This window comes from Typopeltis vanoorti, chromosome 13, assembly GCF_054136105.1.
Source record: "Typopeltis vanoorti isolate ZY-2024b chromosome 13, IOZ_Tvanoo_1.0, whole genome shotgun sequence".
Classification (NCBI taxonomy): domain Eukaryota; kingdom Metazoa; phylum Arthropoda; class Arachnida; order Uropygi; family Thelyphonidae; genus Typopeltis; species Typopeltis vanoorti.
The window spans coordinates 78,780,464-78,793,061 of record NC_143561.1 but is presented as its reverse complement, the minus strand read 5'-3'; the positions used below and the strand labels follow the sequence as shown (position 1 = coordinate 78,793,061).

At 37.4% G+C, this 12,598-nt stretch overlaps 1 protein-coding gene across 4 annotated transcripts in view; it reads left to right on the top strand.

The window, feature by feature from the left end:
- LOC150100307 (uncharacterized) overlaps positions 1 to 12,598 on the top strand; it is a 495,437-nt gene that overhangs the window by 386,909 nt on the left and 95,930 nt on the right. The window lies entirely within an intron of this gene.

Below are 12,598 nucleotides of genomic sequence, written 5' to 3'. Positions count from 1 at the left end.
ATCTTGACTTCTGTGGCTGTCTTTTCTTTCTTATTTTCCACCTCCTTTGAAAAATCTGATATCTACCCACTAAGCCTCTTTTAATAACTTTTCTTTATATCACTCCAATCCCCCTTTTTTTTTAAAACGAAATAATGACATCACTCATGAAAGGTCGCAGGATCTATAAATATTTACCTACAACAGTGCTATGTGTAGGTAAATGATTAAGGAGGAAGAAGTAATGTATTGATAAGTTCCTTAAAGATCCGTGTGTAGAGGCTTAAGTGCTGTGAGGACATCATGTTGGAGGCTTAATGGAATGTATACAGCACTCAGAAAGGATTAACATAGGTTTAATACTTCCTATATTTTGTCCTAGTCACTAGGACATCTTTGGTGATTACAAAAACAACTAATGTAACATGAACACAAATATCATACAATACTAAGCCCAACCACGTGGGCGACATTAAAGTCCTATCTAGGTGGAGAGCCCTCTAAGGGCGGTTGTGGATGGCTTGGAATGTAAGGTGGGACCTCTGGTGACGAGTGTTTCCCAAATCTTCGGAAGCTTAATGCAACCATATTTATTAAGATTTGGTTGATTTTTGAGAGCTGCTGCTGCTTCTAAGAATAGTTTCTCTTTCTTGAATTTGCTATGGTGGAGCATGGTGGTTTTCTTCCAAGAGACCCTGTGGGTAGTGTCCAAGACATGGTCAGCCAAACCTGACTGACCATAGTTGTGTTTACAGATGTAAGACTTGTGTTCCTCCAGGCGGATGGATGCTGATCTGCCTGTCTGTCCAAAGTACGCCAGCTTACAAGAACAGGGTACTTTGTAAACTCCAGGCAGAGAGAGAGGAGGGAGCTGATCTTTAGTAGAATGGATAAGGGTAGCAAGTTTCCAGTGGGGCTTATATGCTGTGTGTAGGTTGTACTTTTTTAGAATCTTGGCTATTTTTTCTGATGTGCCACGGATGTAGGGTATGGTGATGGCATTTTAAACTCTTGTTGACGAGAAGGACGCGGAATGGGGGAGGAACTGATTATTTTTTGATACTGTGATCGCTGTAGCCATTGGAGAGGAAAGTGCTGTGCATGCGGTTAAGCTCAGTAGTGAGGGCGGCTCCACTGGAACAAAGATTGTGGGCTCTCTTGGTAAGAGTTTTAATAATGCCATATTGTTGAGAGGGGTGGTGGTGGTGGGAGAGTTTGTGAATGTATCTGCGTGGGTTTTCTGTATACAGTGAAGGCAAGTGTACCATTAGGCAGGTGTGTAACTAAGGTGTCTAGGAAGGGTAAACAATTGTTCTTTTCCTTTTCCATAGTAAACTGGATTCTTGGATGTAGACTGTTGAGATGACTGAGGAAGGAGTGTAACGTGTCTGGGCCATGAAGCCGAATAGAGAACACATCATCTACATATTCTTAGCCAGATAGAAGGTTTGAGTGGGGCCGAGTCTATGGCTCGTTTTTTGAAATCTTCCATATAAAAATTGGCGAGGAGGGGGGGGGGGGAACCCATGGCGGTTAACTCTATCTGCTTGTAGATTTTGTTCTTCCAAGAAAAACACCCAAAGTTAATGGCAAAGGAAAAGAGATCTAAGATGTCAGATGGAAAAACGTTTTCTAAGAGAGATAAGGTGTCAGTTTAGGGAATATTGGTAAACAAAGAGGAGATATCAAAGCTTACCAATATGTCTGCGTTATTCAAGGTTAAATTTTCTATGAGGGCTTTAAAGTGGGTAGAGTTTTTTTTATAGAGGATGTGGACCTTCCAGTGAGGTGGGGTGGGGGGTCAGAGAGTTGGCTAGTTGTTTAGACAGTCTGTAGCAAGGTGCGTTGGTGGCATCTACTACAGGTCTAAGTGGTGAAATTGGGTTTGTGGATTTTTGGTAAACCGTATATTCGGGGGGCGGAAAGGTTTAAGTTTTTTCGTGAAGTCAGGTGGCCAGGAAGATACTTTTTTTAAGTAAGATTTTTAATTTCTTAGCTTGTGCTTTTGTGGGGTCGTGTTCTAGCGGGATGTAGGTAGTGCGATCTCGGAGGATAATATTCATTTTACGATTGTATTCACTGTTATTAAGAACGGCTGTGGCATTACCCTTATCCGCTGTGGTGATGATGATACTTTTTTCTTTCCGTAATTTCAGGAGAGTCATGCGTTAAGCATACGATAAATTACTTTTTGGAAGTGAAGAATGAGCGAGGTTGTTGGCTACGTCGACTCTGAGGTTGTTGGCTATCTCCGATGGTAAGCGACCGATCCCACGTACGATGTTAAACATTACATCAAACACCAGCACTTCCTTCCGAGCGACGGCGAAATTATGGCCTAGGGCGCTAACGCCATTGTCATTGAGCCTTTTTGAAGAAAGGTTTACTACTGTCTGGAGCTGTTGTGGTTTGTCTTTAACCAGGTTGTTATATTTCTTGACGTTTTTATTTTTTTGAAATTCTTTCTGTGCAGAAGTTTCCGAAATGGCAGAGAGAATCGACCAAAGTTCAGGATTAAGAATAATGGAGAGCACTGAATGTAAGGGGCCAATGGCAGCGTTCGTCACTGAGAGGGTTGCCCGAGTAGAGGCGATTTGCTCACATAGTAATGCCAGGCTGGCACGGTTATATATGTCGAGGACTTTTTTGGCATAGAAATCGGCCTTTAGTTTAACGCATTTGGTATCACTCTTGTATCCCGATATCTTTTTAAAAAGGCAAGCCTATTTAGTTGCCTAGATAGTTGTAGTTTTGGCTTACCGTATTGCTTTTATTTGCGTGCTATGTCTTCTCCATGAATGATTAGAATTCGTATGTAGAGGCTGAAGTGCAGGACATTAAGCCTCCAACATGATGTGAGGACATCATGTTGGAAGCTTAATGGAATGTATACAGCACTCAGAAAGGATTAACATAGGTTTAATACTGCCTATATTTCGTCCTAGTCACTAGGACATCTTTGGTGATTACAAAAACAACTAATGTAACATGAACACAAATATCATACAATACTAAGCCCAACCACGTGGGCGACACTAAAGTCCTATCTAGGTGGAGCGCCCTCTAAGGGCCGTTGTTCTTCGCCTCGAAAAAGTAATTTATCGTATGCCCAACGTACGGCTCTCCTGAAATTATGGAAAGAAAAAAGTATCGTCAATACCACAGTCGTTCTTAATACCAGTGAATACAACCGTAATCACTAGTATTAATTATAATATTATTTTATGTAATCGTAAAATGAATATTATCCTCCAAGATCGCGCTACCTATATCCCGCTAGAACACGACCCCACAAAAACAATTAGCAGACCCCGTGAAAGTACCTACAGATAAGACACTGTATAGAAATAGAGCACCTATGGGAAAGTGACTGAAGGGAGTCTATGCAAGAGAAGTCACCTGTTAAGCATATCGCCCTCTTCTGTATTTCATCAAGAATTCTTAGGTAGGTTTTGGGTATTTTGGATACATCACCCCGTATGTGAGAACAGTATTCAATGGCTGGTTTGATCTGAGATGTATAAAGTGTTATGAGTTGAAAGGTAGAGTAGTAATGTTTTGAATGGAAAAGAACACCAAACTTTTCAGATGATGCTGAGGTGGCTATGTATGTATGTATGTAATGTGTTAATGCTAGAATAAAACTGGATGTGACAGTCAACCCAAGAGCAGAAAGCTAATCTTGAAAGAATATTGGAACATAATCAAAAGTAAGTGGAAGTGAAGTAGGATCTATCTTAACCATGTGGAAAGGCTTATGTGTTCGTCGTACATGTTGATTGGATTTTAAACGGTATAGATGCAAACACAGATTGATAAGAAAATAACTATTTATTAGCTTAAATACCAATATTTCGCTAGTATTATATCCAGCATCTTCAGAGCATACAAAGTTTGTTACAGTAGCAAGACAACTGCAAATCCAATGTAACAGTGGGACTAGTATGAGTAATTGTAGTGTGCAACACAAAGACTGAAGACTTTTTTTTTAAAACTCAGTTGGTACCTAATTAGGTGCCAACTGAGTTTTAAAAAAAAAGATATTAATTTGGTCTTAGGATGAATGTCTCACAAATCTTTGGTAGATTTATACAGCCATTCTTGTTGAGGTTTGGAGTATGTTTCAAGGCCTCTTTTGATTTCAGGAACAACCTCTCTGACTTGTAAAAGCTTCTGTGAAAAACTTCTTTTGTTTTTTCCAATTGATCCTGTGTGCAAGGGGTATCCAAAGCATAGTCTGCCAGACCCGACTTTCCACAACGAAAGTGCCGGATATATTTTTTGTGTTCACCGAGGCGGATGTCCACAGTTCTTCCTGTCTGTCCATAGTAGGCTTGATGACATGAACAAGGAACTTCATAGACTCCTGGAGATGCAATGAAGGGAGAGAATCTGTCCTTAGGTGAAAGGATGAGAGTTGCCAATTTCACATAAAGGTTTAAATACGGTGCGTAGTTGGTGTTTGTTAAGCACCCTAGATATCTTTTCAGATGTGCCTTTAATGTATGGGATGGTGATAGTTTTGTTGTAGTCTCCTGTGGTAGATAGGTTCAGCAGCGAGAGCAATGTCATTGCTCTCGCTGCTGAGCCAAATTGGACAAATTGCTCTAGCTCTATGGGTTAGTGTTTTTAAGATACCATATTGTAGAGAAGGGTGACGTGTGATTGTTTGTGTGAATATCTCCCTGAATGTGTGGGTTTTTCTATAAATCGAGAATGATAAGGAACCTTCTAGAAGATGTGATAAGTGTGTCCAGGAAGGGCAGACAGTCATTGGCATCTAAATAGCCAGCACTCTAAAATCCACTTTACAATGGAACTAGAAGCCATTGACCGTCTCTCTGACTATCATCAACATAGCATAGCCAGAGACTAGGTTTGAGAGTGGCTGTGTTGATAGCTAGCTTTTCCAGATGTTCTATGTAGAAGTTGGTTGGGGGGGGGGGGGGATCTCATAGCTGTCCCATCTAATTGTTTGTATATTTTCCTTTTCCATGTAAAATAGCCTGCCTGCCTGCCTATACTGTGAATTTAAATAGCTGAAATATATCAGGGGGAAATTGTGAATTTAGTAAGTTAAGAGTTTCAGTTAATGGTACATTCATGAATAATGAGGTGATATCAAAACTTACCATTAAGTCTGAACTTTTTAAGGTGTGGTTTTCTAAAATACTTTTTAGGTGGGTAGAATTATTAACAAAAGAGGGAGAATTGTTTGTGTAAGTGACTAGTACTTTGGCTAAATGTTTAGCAAGTTTATATGTGGGACTGTTTATACTATCTATAATAGAGCATAAAGGTGTACCTTGTTTGTGAATTTTTGGAGCTCCATATATCTTGGGTGTTTTAACGTGAAGGGATTTGAGTTTGTTGACTGTTTCTTTTGGCCAGGAAGTGACTTTGTTCAATAACTTACACACCTTATTCTTTTGTGAGTTGGTGGGATCTCAATCTATAATTTGATATGTTGACTGGTCTTGGAGAAGCGCGTGCATTTTGCTTTCATATTCTGTTGTATCCATCACTACAGTTGCGATTCCTTTGTCTGATTTGGTTATGGTAATTTGGTTATTATTGCATAGCTCTTTTAGAGCCATGATTTCTTTATGTGGGATATTATTTTTGAGAGGCTTAGAATGGATTAGGATGTTTAAAACGTCTAATCGAATATTATTGGCTATTGCTGGATGCAGGTCGTATGTCCCAAGTTCAACAGAAGCCATTATTTTGGCTTTTGAAACTTTTTTAGGAGTAGCGGCAAAATTGTGTCCCCAACTTAACGCAGCTTACCGATGATAAGTTCACAACGATGCCATCTTGATGTAATTGCAGCCGCTGCATAGCAATGCATTGTTGGAGGATATTAAATTTCTTCTGGTGCTAGTTTTTAACTTTGGCATAATCTTTGTTGGCTGTAGAGTTGAAGATGCTATCCAGGATATCCTATAGATCGGGTTCAAAATGTTAGTATATCATGTAGTGCACTGATGGAAGAATTTGATAGTTCTTGGCAAGTGAGCGTATAACTGTTCCCGTAATAATGCTAAACTCGCTCGTTTATAAATACGTTGGGCTTTGGTCGAGTGAAACTTGTTCTTAGTTTTTATACAGTTTGGTATTAAATTGGTATCTTGGCACCTTTTTAAATATATCCGGCACTTTCGCTATGACAAGTCGGGTGGTCTGACAGACCATGCTTTGGTACCCCCCTGCACACAGGATCAATTGGAAAAAAACAAAGTACTGCACAGAAGCTTTTACAAGTTAGAGGTTGTTCCTGGAATCAACAAAAGCCTTGAAAGATACTCCAAACCTTAACAAGTATGGCTGTATGAATCTACCAAAGATTTGGGGTGACAGTCATCCTAAGACTAAATTAATGTTTTTTTTTTGTTTGTTTTTTTTTATAACATAGATGGCACCTAATTAGTACTTTAGTTTTTGTGTTGCACACTGCAATTACTCATATTAGTCCCACTGTTACACCGGATTGCGGTTGTCTCGCAACTGTAACAAAGTTTGTTTGTATGCTCTGAAGATGCTGGATATAATACCAGCGAAATATTAGCATTTAAGTTAATAAATAGTTATTTTCTTATCAATCTGTGTTTGCATCTGTACCGTTTAAAATCCATTCAACATGTGTGACGAACACATAAGCTTTTTCACACGGTTAAGTATTCTTCACAGAGACGATATCGTATACGCAAGGCACGACAATACGGTCGTCCCTTGCGTACAACCGTATTGTCGTTGACCTTGACTGAAGTGCAGTTTGAAAGCAAGGATAATTCTTCAAGAATGTCTATCATTAAAAAAAAAGTTAAATTTAAAATTTAAATAAAAAATACATTTATAACACAGGATATGCATACCTCACAGCAGTAGCAGCTCATAAACTATATGCAATCCATCATGGTCCTAGTACTCAACCAATTTTAATGATTTCAAGTTCTTTAGCTACAGTATTTAGCTCGGTTTGATTTTTATTGGATTGATGATGAAAAGAATAAATATTATTTAAAATAATTTAAAATAATTATCTTGTTTTCTTTCAGATATTGTGAATAATTCAAACACTGCCAAATGACAGTTTTAGGAAAACTTGGTAACAACTTACAGTGCCGCAACTAGGTAGGTGCACAGGCACAGGACCCAGCATGAAGGGGGGCCCTTAAATGGGATATCCAAAAAATAATTAGTATTATATTTTCATTCTCAAATTTTAAATTTTGCCACCATAGGGCCAATTCCATAATGTTTTTGGTTCAAGTTAAAAATTAACTGACCAATAAGAAACAACTATTAAATAGGAAATATATAAGTAACGATTTTTCTTATTAGTGCAGTAAATTTTTAACTTTAATCTAAAATGTTACAGAATTTCTATTTCTATCATATTTGTTATTTTTTTTTTTTTTTCAAAAAAAAGGGGAGGGGACAAAAATAAAATCTTACACAGGGCCCGTGAAAAGCTGGTTACGGCACTGACATCTTGGCACGTATTAGCACCATGAGAACAAAATGAAAATGCTCTTAACTTTGCTTTCATACATTCATTATTAAAGTGACAACAGGTAACAATATATTAAAAATACACTCTGCTGTATTAAAAATACAGCAGAGTGTATTTTTGCTTTTGATTTAAATGAAGTAGTGTCTGCTATAGCAGGCACTATTTCATTTAAAGTGACAGATAACATTACTGGTGCAGGAGTGGAGTGAATTGTGTACTACATATAAATCACTAGGATGCTCTTTTTTCTAAATTGTAGGTGATTCTTCAATCACCTACAATTTAGAAAAAACACTACAGATTTTGTCATTTTCTTCTATAACATTCTTAAATATCTTCTTTTAAGAATGAAGATATTTCTTCATTCTTGTTGTGCTGTACTGTCATTATATACAAGTTTATCACCAAACTTATGCTAGTGATTGTGGATAGAAGTGCATGTTTGCCTTCAATTTATAGCCATTGTTAAATTAACAGCTCATAAATTTCTTCAAAATTTAACACTTGCCTCATATGAACCAACTCCAGCACACCAGTGAGTTCCCCCACCCCGACAGCTCTTTCTTTCATTCTCCTTTAGCAATATTTTTTCTTCGCTACTCTGAAACACCTTAGCAAGATGATCACTTAATAATACCTCCACTTTATCTCGGTCACTAATAATATTCATATTGGGTCCCCCCTTTCTCCCCTGTCCTTTTGGGGGGCCTCCTCCTTGTGAGGGATTAGGTGTGTATATATATATATACACTAAATATATGAAGAGCCAAAGGCTTCAATTATATATATATTTTTTCAAATATATATTTTTTTTTTTTTCAAATATATATATATATTTTTATGGCTAGATCTGTGTGTGTTCACGCTGTTGGTTTACCTGTTCTGAGGGATGAAAAACCTGAATTTCTGAGTGAGAAAAACCATCTACCTCTGTATGAGACTGGATAACTCGCATTTAGTCAGAAGAGACTAGATAAAAGTTCCTTATTTCATAAGCAGAAGTAAAAACCAGATCTTTCTGGGCAAAGGGCTTTGTCTATAATGACTGAGCTATAGAAGCCGTATCTTGTGCACTAATTACCTTAGAAACCAGCTTCATTCTGAAAAGTTATTCTTCTGGAAAAACTCTTGTGATTTCTTCTGCCTGCTCTCATAGTCTGTTTTCTTTTTCATTACTATCACTTTTCAACAGTCACTTTTCTAGCTTGTATTTTATATTCTTTACTTATCTGCTCATTATCCATTTTTATAATTTTCCTATAACCACGTTTTCTACTCAGTTTCTGCATAATGGCTTAATTCCTACCTCTCACTTCCACTATTTTTCATTCTAACTTTTGGGATACATTTCCTTGCTTCTGATTCCAACCACTCTTTAGCTAACTCCCAGGACTATTCATTTCTTTTCCTTTAAGCATTTCCAATCATAGTATTATCAAAAGTTATCTTCTGAGATTCATAATTTTCATCATCTTATAATTCCATCATCATCATCAAATTCCTGCCATGTACCCTCAAGGGGTGTACAGGATATGACAGTACTACATGAAAAAATTACATCATTACTAACTTCCTATCTACAATTTTCCTCCAAATCAGTCTGTTACTTGTCAAGACTCCAACATTATCAGATCTTATATTTCTATCGTCTAAGGCACTTTGTACCGTATCAAACCACATATATCTTGGTCTTCCTCTGGGTCGTTTTCCTGCCAACCTGGCAGAGAACACTTGTTTTGCTAATCTTTCCTCTCCCATTCTATTTAAGTGACCATACCATCTGAGATTAGCTCTGCTAACGCATTCCTGGATGCTGACAATGTCAAGTTCTTTCCTAATATCCTCATTTTTAATATGATATTGCCATTGATGCCATCTGTTCATGCCTCTAATCTTTCTCAGGACTCTCATATCTGCGGTCTCTAGTCTTTGGTCAAGTGTTTTACTTCTGACCCAGCTCTCAGATCCATAAGTTAAAATTGGTTTGAACACCGTCTTGTATACAGCTAATTTAGTGTTCCGACTAATTTCTTTCTTATTCCATATGAATTTATTCAATTGACTTCCCACGATACCAGCTTTGCTGATTCTGTTGTCTATTTCTATATTTAGTTTACCATCTTCAGTAAAAATTGTGCCTAAGTAGCTGAAATGTTTTACTTGTTCCACAGGTTCTCCATTCACAACACAGTTGACATTTTCAATGATTCTGCCTATTTTCATTGTCTTTGTCTTTTTATTGCTGACCTTCATACCATATCTATTACAACAGCTATTCAATTTAGTCAGAGAATCTTGCAGACTTGTAGTGGATTTATTTAGAAGTATAACATCATCCGCATAAAGCAAAGAGCTGACATTAACATCTCCAATTTTGATATCAGGTTTAATACCACATTCCTTCATAATGTGATCCATATAGATAATGAATAACAGAGGGGATAATGTACATCCTTGTCTCACACCACATTTAACATTAAACCATCTTCCTGTACTTCCTTCAATTCTAACTGCTGACTCACAACTCAAATAAAGACTAAGTATTGCTTGATATAATGCCCCATTGACACCATATAACTGCAGCGTATTGAATAGCTTCTCTCTTGGCACCTTGTCATATGCCTTTTCCAAATCGACAAAACTTAAATACAGATCTTTGTTATATTCCCATTCTTTCTCGACTATTTGTCGTAAAGTGAAGATCTGATCCTGACAGCCTCTATTTGGCCTGAATCCAGCTTGTTCTTCACCAAGCTTTTCTTCCACAATTCTTCTCAACCGTTTCTCAAGTATACTTGCATAGATCTTGCCAGGAACACTCAGTAGGGAAATACCTCTGTAATTCTCACATTCAGTTTTATTTCCCTTTTTATATATGGGTACTATGAGAGCTCTACTCCAATCATTGGGAATTCGTCCCTCTGTCCAGGCTTTCTGAACTATGCAGTGCAGCCACTGTAAGACTCTTATACCACCATACTTCAGCATTTCTGGTCGAATATCATCTACTCCTGCTGCCTTTCCACATTTCAAGCCTTTGATGGCTTTTTCTACTTCAAGTATGGATATGTATTCCTGACTGCATGCCTGGTCAGTGTTTTTTATCACTGTGCTGTCATCACTGCTTGTTTCATTTAGCAGTTTTTCAAAGTAATTACTCCATACTTCAAGGATATCTTTTTCTCCTGTTTTCATTTCACCTTTATCATCTCTAATTCCTTTTACAGCACTCTTTCCTCCATTCCTAAGCTTCTTCAACAACCTCCAGAATATTTTGCCACCTTCTTGATATTTATTTTCTATATTCTTGCCAAAGTCCTCCCATGACTTTTGTTTAGCTAGTTTTACACACTGTTTAGCTTTCTTACATTTGTCTCTGTATTCTGTAAGAGTAAAAGCTGACTTATTTGCCAGGAACTTTTGATATGCTTTCTTCTTTTCCTTCACTGCCTCTTTAACTTCCTGTGTCCACCAGGGAGTTCTGATTTTTTTATCTTTGCACACAACCTCACCACATGCCTCTCTGGCAGAATCAATCAATGTTTCCTTCAGAGTTTGCCACTGAATCTCCAAGGTTTGATTCCTGTTCTCAAACTCTTTCATTTTCTTTTCAATAATATTTCTGTATTTTAGTCTACAGTTTACATCTGAGAGCTGCTCAACTTTTATTCGCTTTAAAACTTTCTTACATGTTATTCTTTTCAATATGAAATTCAATTTTATCCTGCTCAAGACTAAATAGTGATCACTTCCAATTTCAAATCCTCTGTACACTCTGGTGTCCTGCACCAGGGAGAAAACATCACTATCAACAATAACATAGTCAATGAGACTTTTCTTATTCCTAGCCTCTTCTCTCCATGTGAATTTGTGCACATTTTTATGTTGGAACATGGTGTTAGTAATAACCAGTCCATGTCCTGAGCAGAAATCCAACAGATATTTGCCATTATTATTAGCTTTGCTCTTTTCTCCAAATTTTCCCAAAATATTTTTGTATGTCTCACAATCATTTCCTACTCTACTATTTATTTAGATCCCCAACAAGGACCAACTTTTCCTTTTTCATTGTGTCAGTTGCTTTTTCTAAAGCCTCAAAAAATTCCTCCACTTCTACCTTAGTAGAACCTTCTGTGGGACCATAGGCACAAATAAGTCTCATTGTCCAGTTCCCCATTCTCATATTTGCCCACATTACTCTACTTGAGACTGACTGCCATTCAAGAAGATTAGCCTCGTATTTTGTGTTGAATACTATGGCTACTCCTTATTCCACATACAGTAAAACCCCTTTTTTTACACTTTCCAGGGGACTGGTGGAAAAAAGTGTAAATAGCAGGAAATATAAAAAACATTAAAAAGAGGCTAAAAGATGACTTACTGCTAATATGTGACTCTACATACTAGATTACAAATTTTAATAACTGAAAATAAATGAATTTACAATTACTTACATTTAAAAATAAATCTTTAATTGTTGATTGTTTTTGCTGTTTCTGCACTCTTATATGTTCCACCTGCCTCTCCACAGTGCATAAGGTATTAAATGCCCCATCGTCTCCTGATGCACTTGCAATATACCGACTCAAAACAGAGATAGCTTCCATTGCTTCTTTACTAGAAGACTGTGATCAAGGTAGGTTCTTGATCACAGTCTTCTAAAACCACTTCTTCCTCTTCTTCTTCACCAAGGTGGTTGGAAAGGATGTCTTCTACTCTTGGTACCATTGATGTGATCACATCAACATAGTCTTGAAATGAGGAAGACTCATCCATCACATACTAGTTGTTTGGCTCTGACATATCTTCTTCTTTCTCCTGTAGTTGTTCCTTCTCTTCCACAAACATAACTCCTGCCTTCTGGAAACAGTTGGATATGGTATCAGGAGTAATATACAACCATGTATCAAGGATTGATATGGTTATGTTTTGAGTTCATACCATTATCATGCATAAACACAGCTTTTTCAACAAGCATTTTTCTATATTTCTATTTAAATGCATGGATGATGCCCAGAACTAAAGGCTGAAGCTCACTTGTACAATTAGGAGGAAAGAACACTAATCTAATGTTTCTGAGCTGCAGATCTTCAGGGTGTGCAA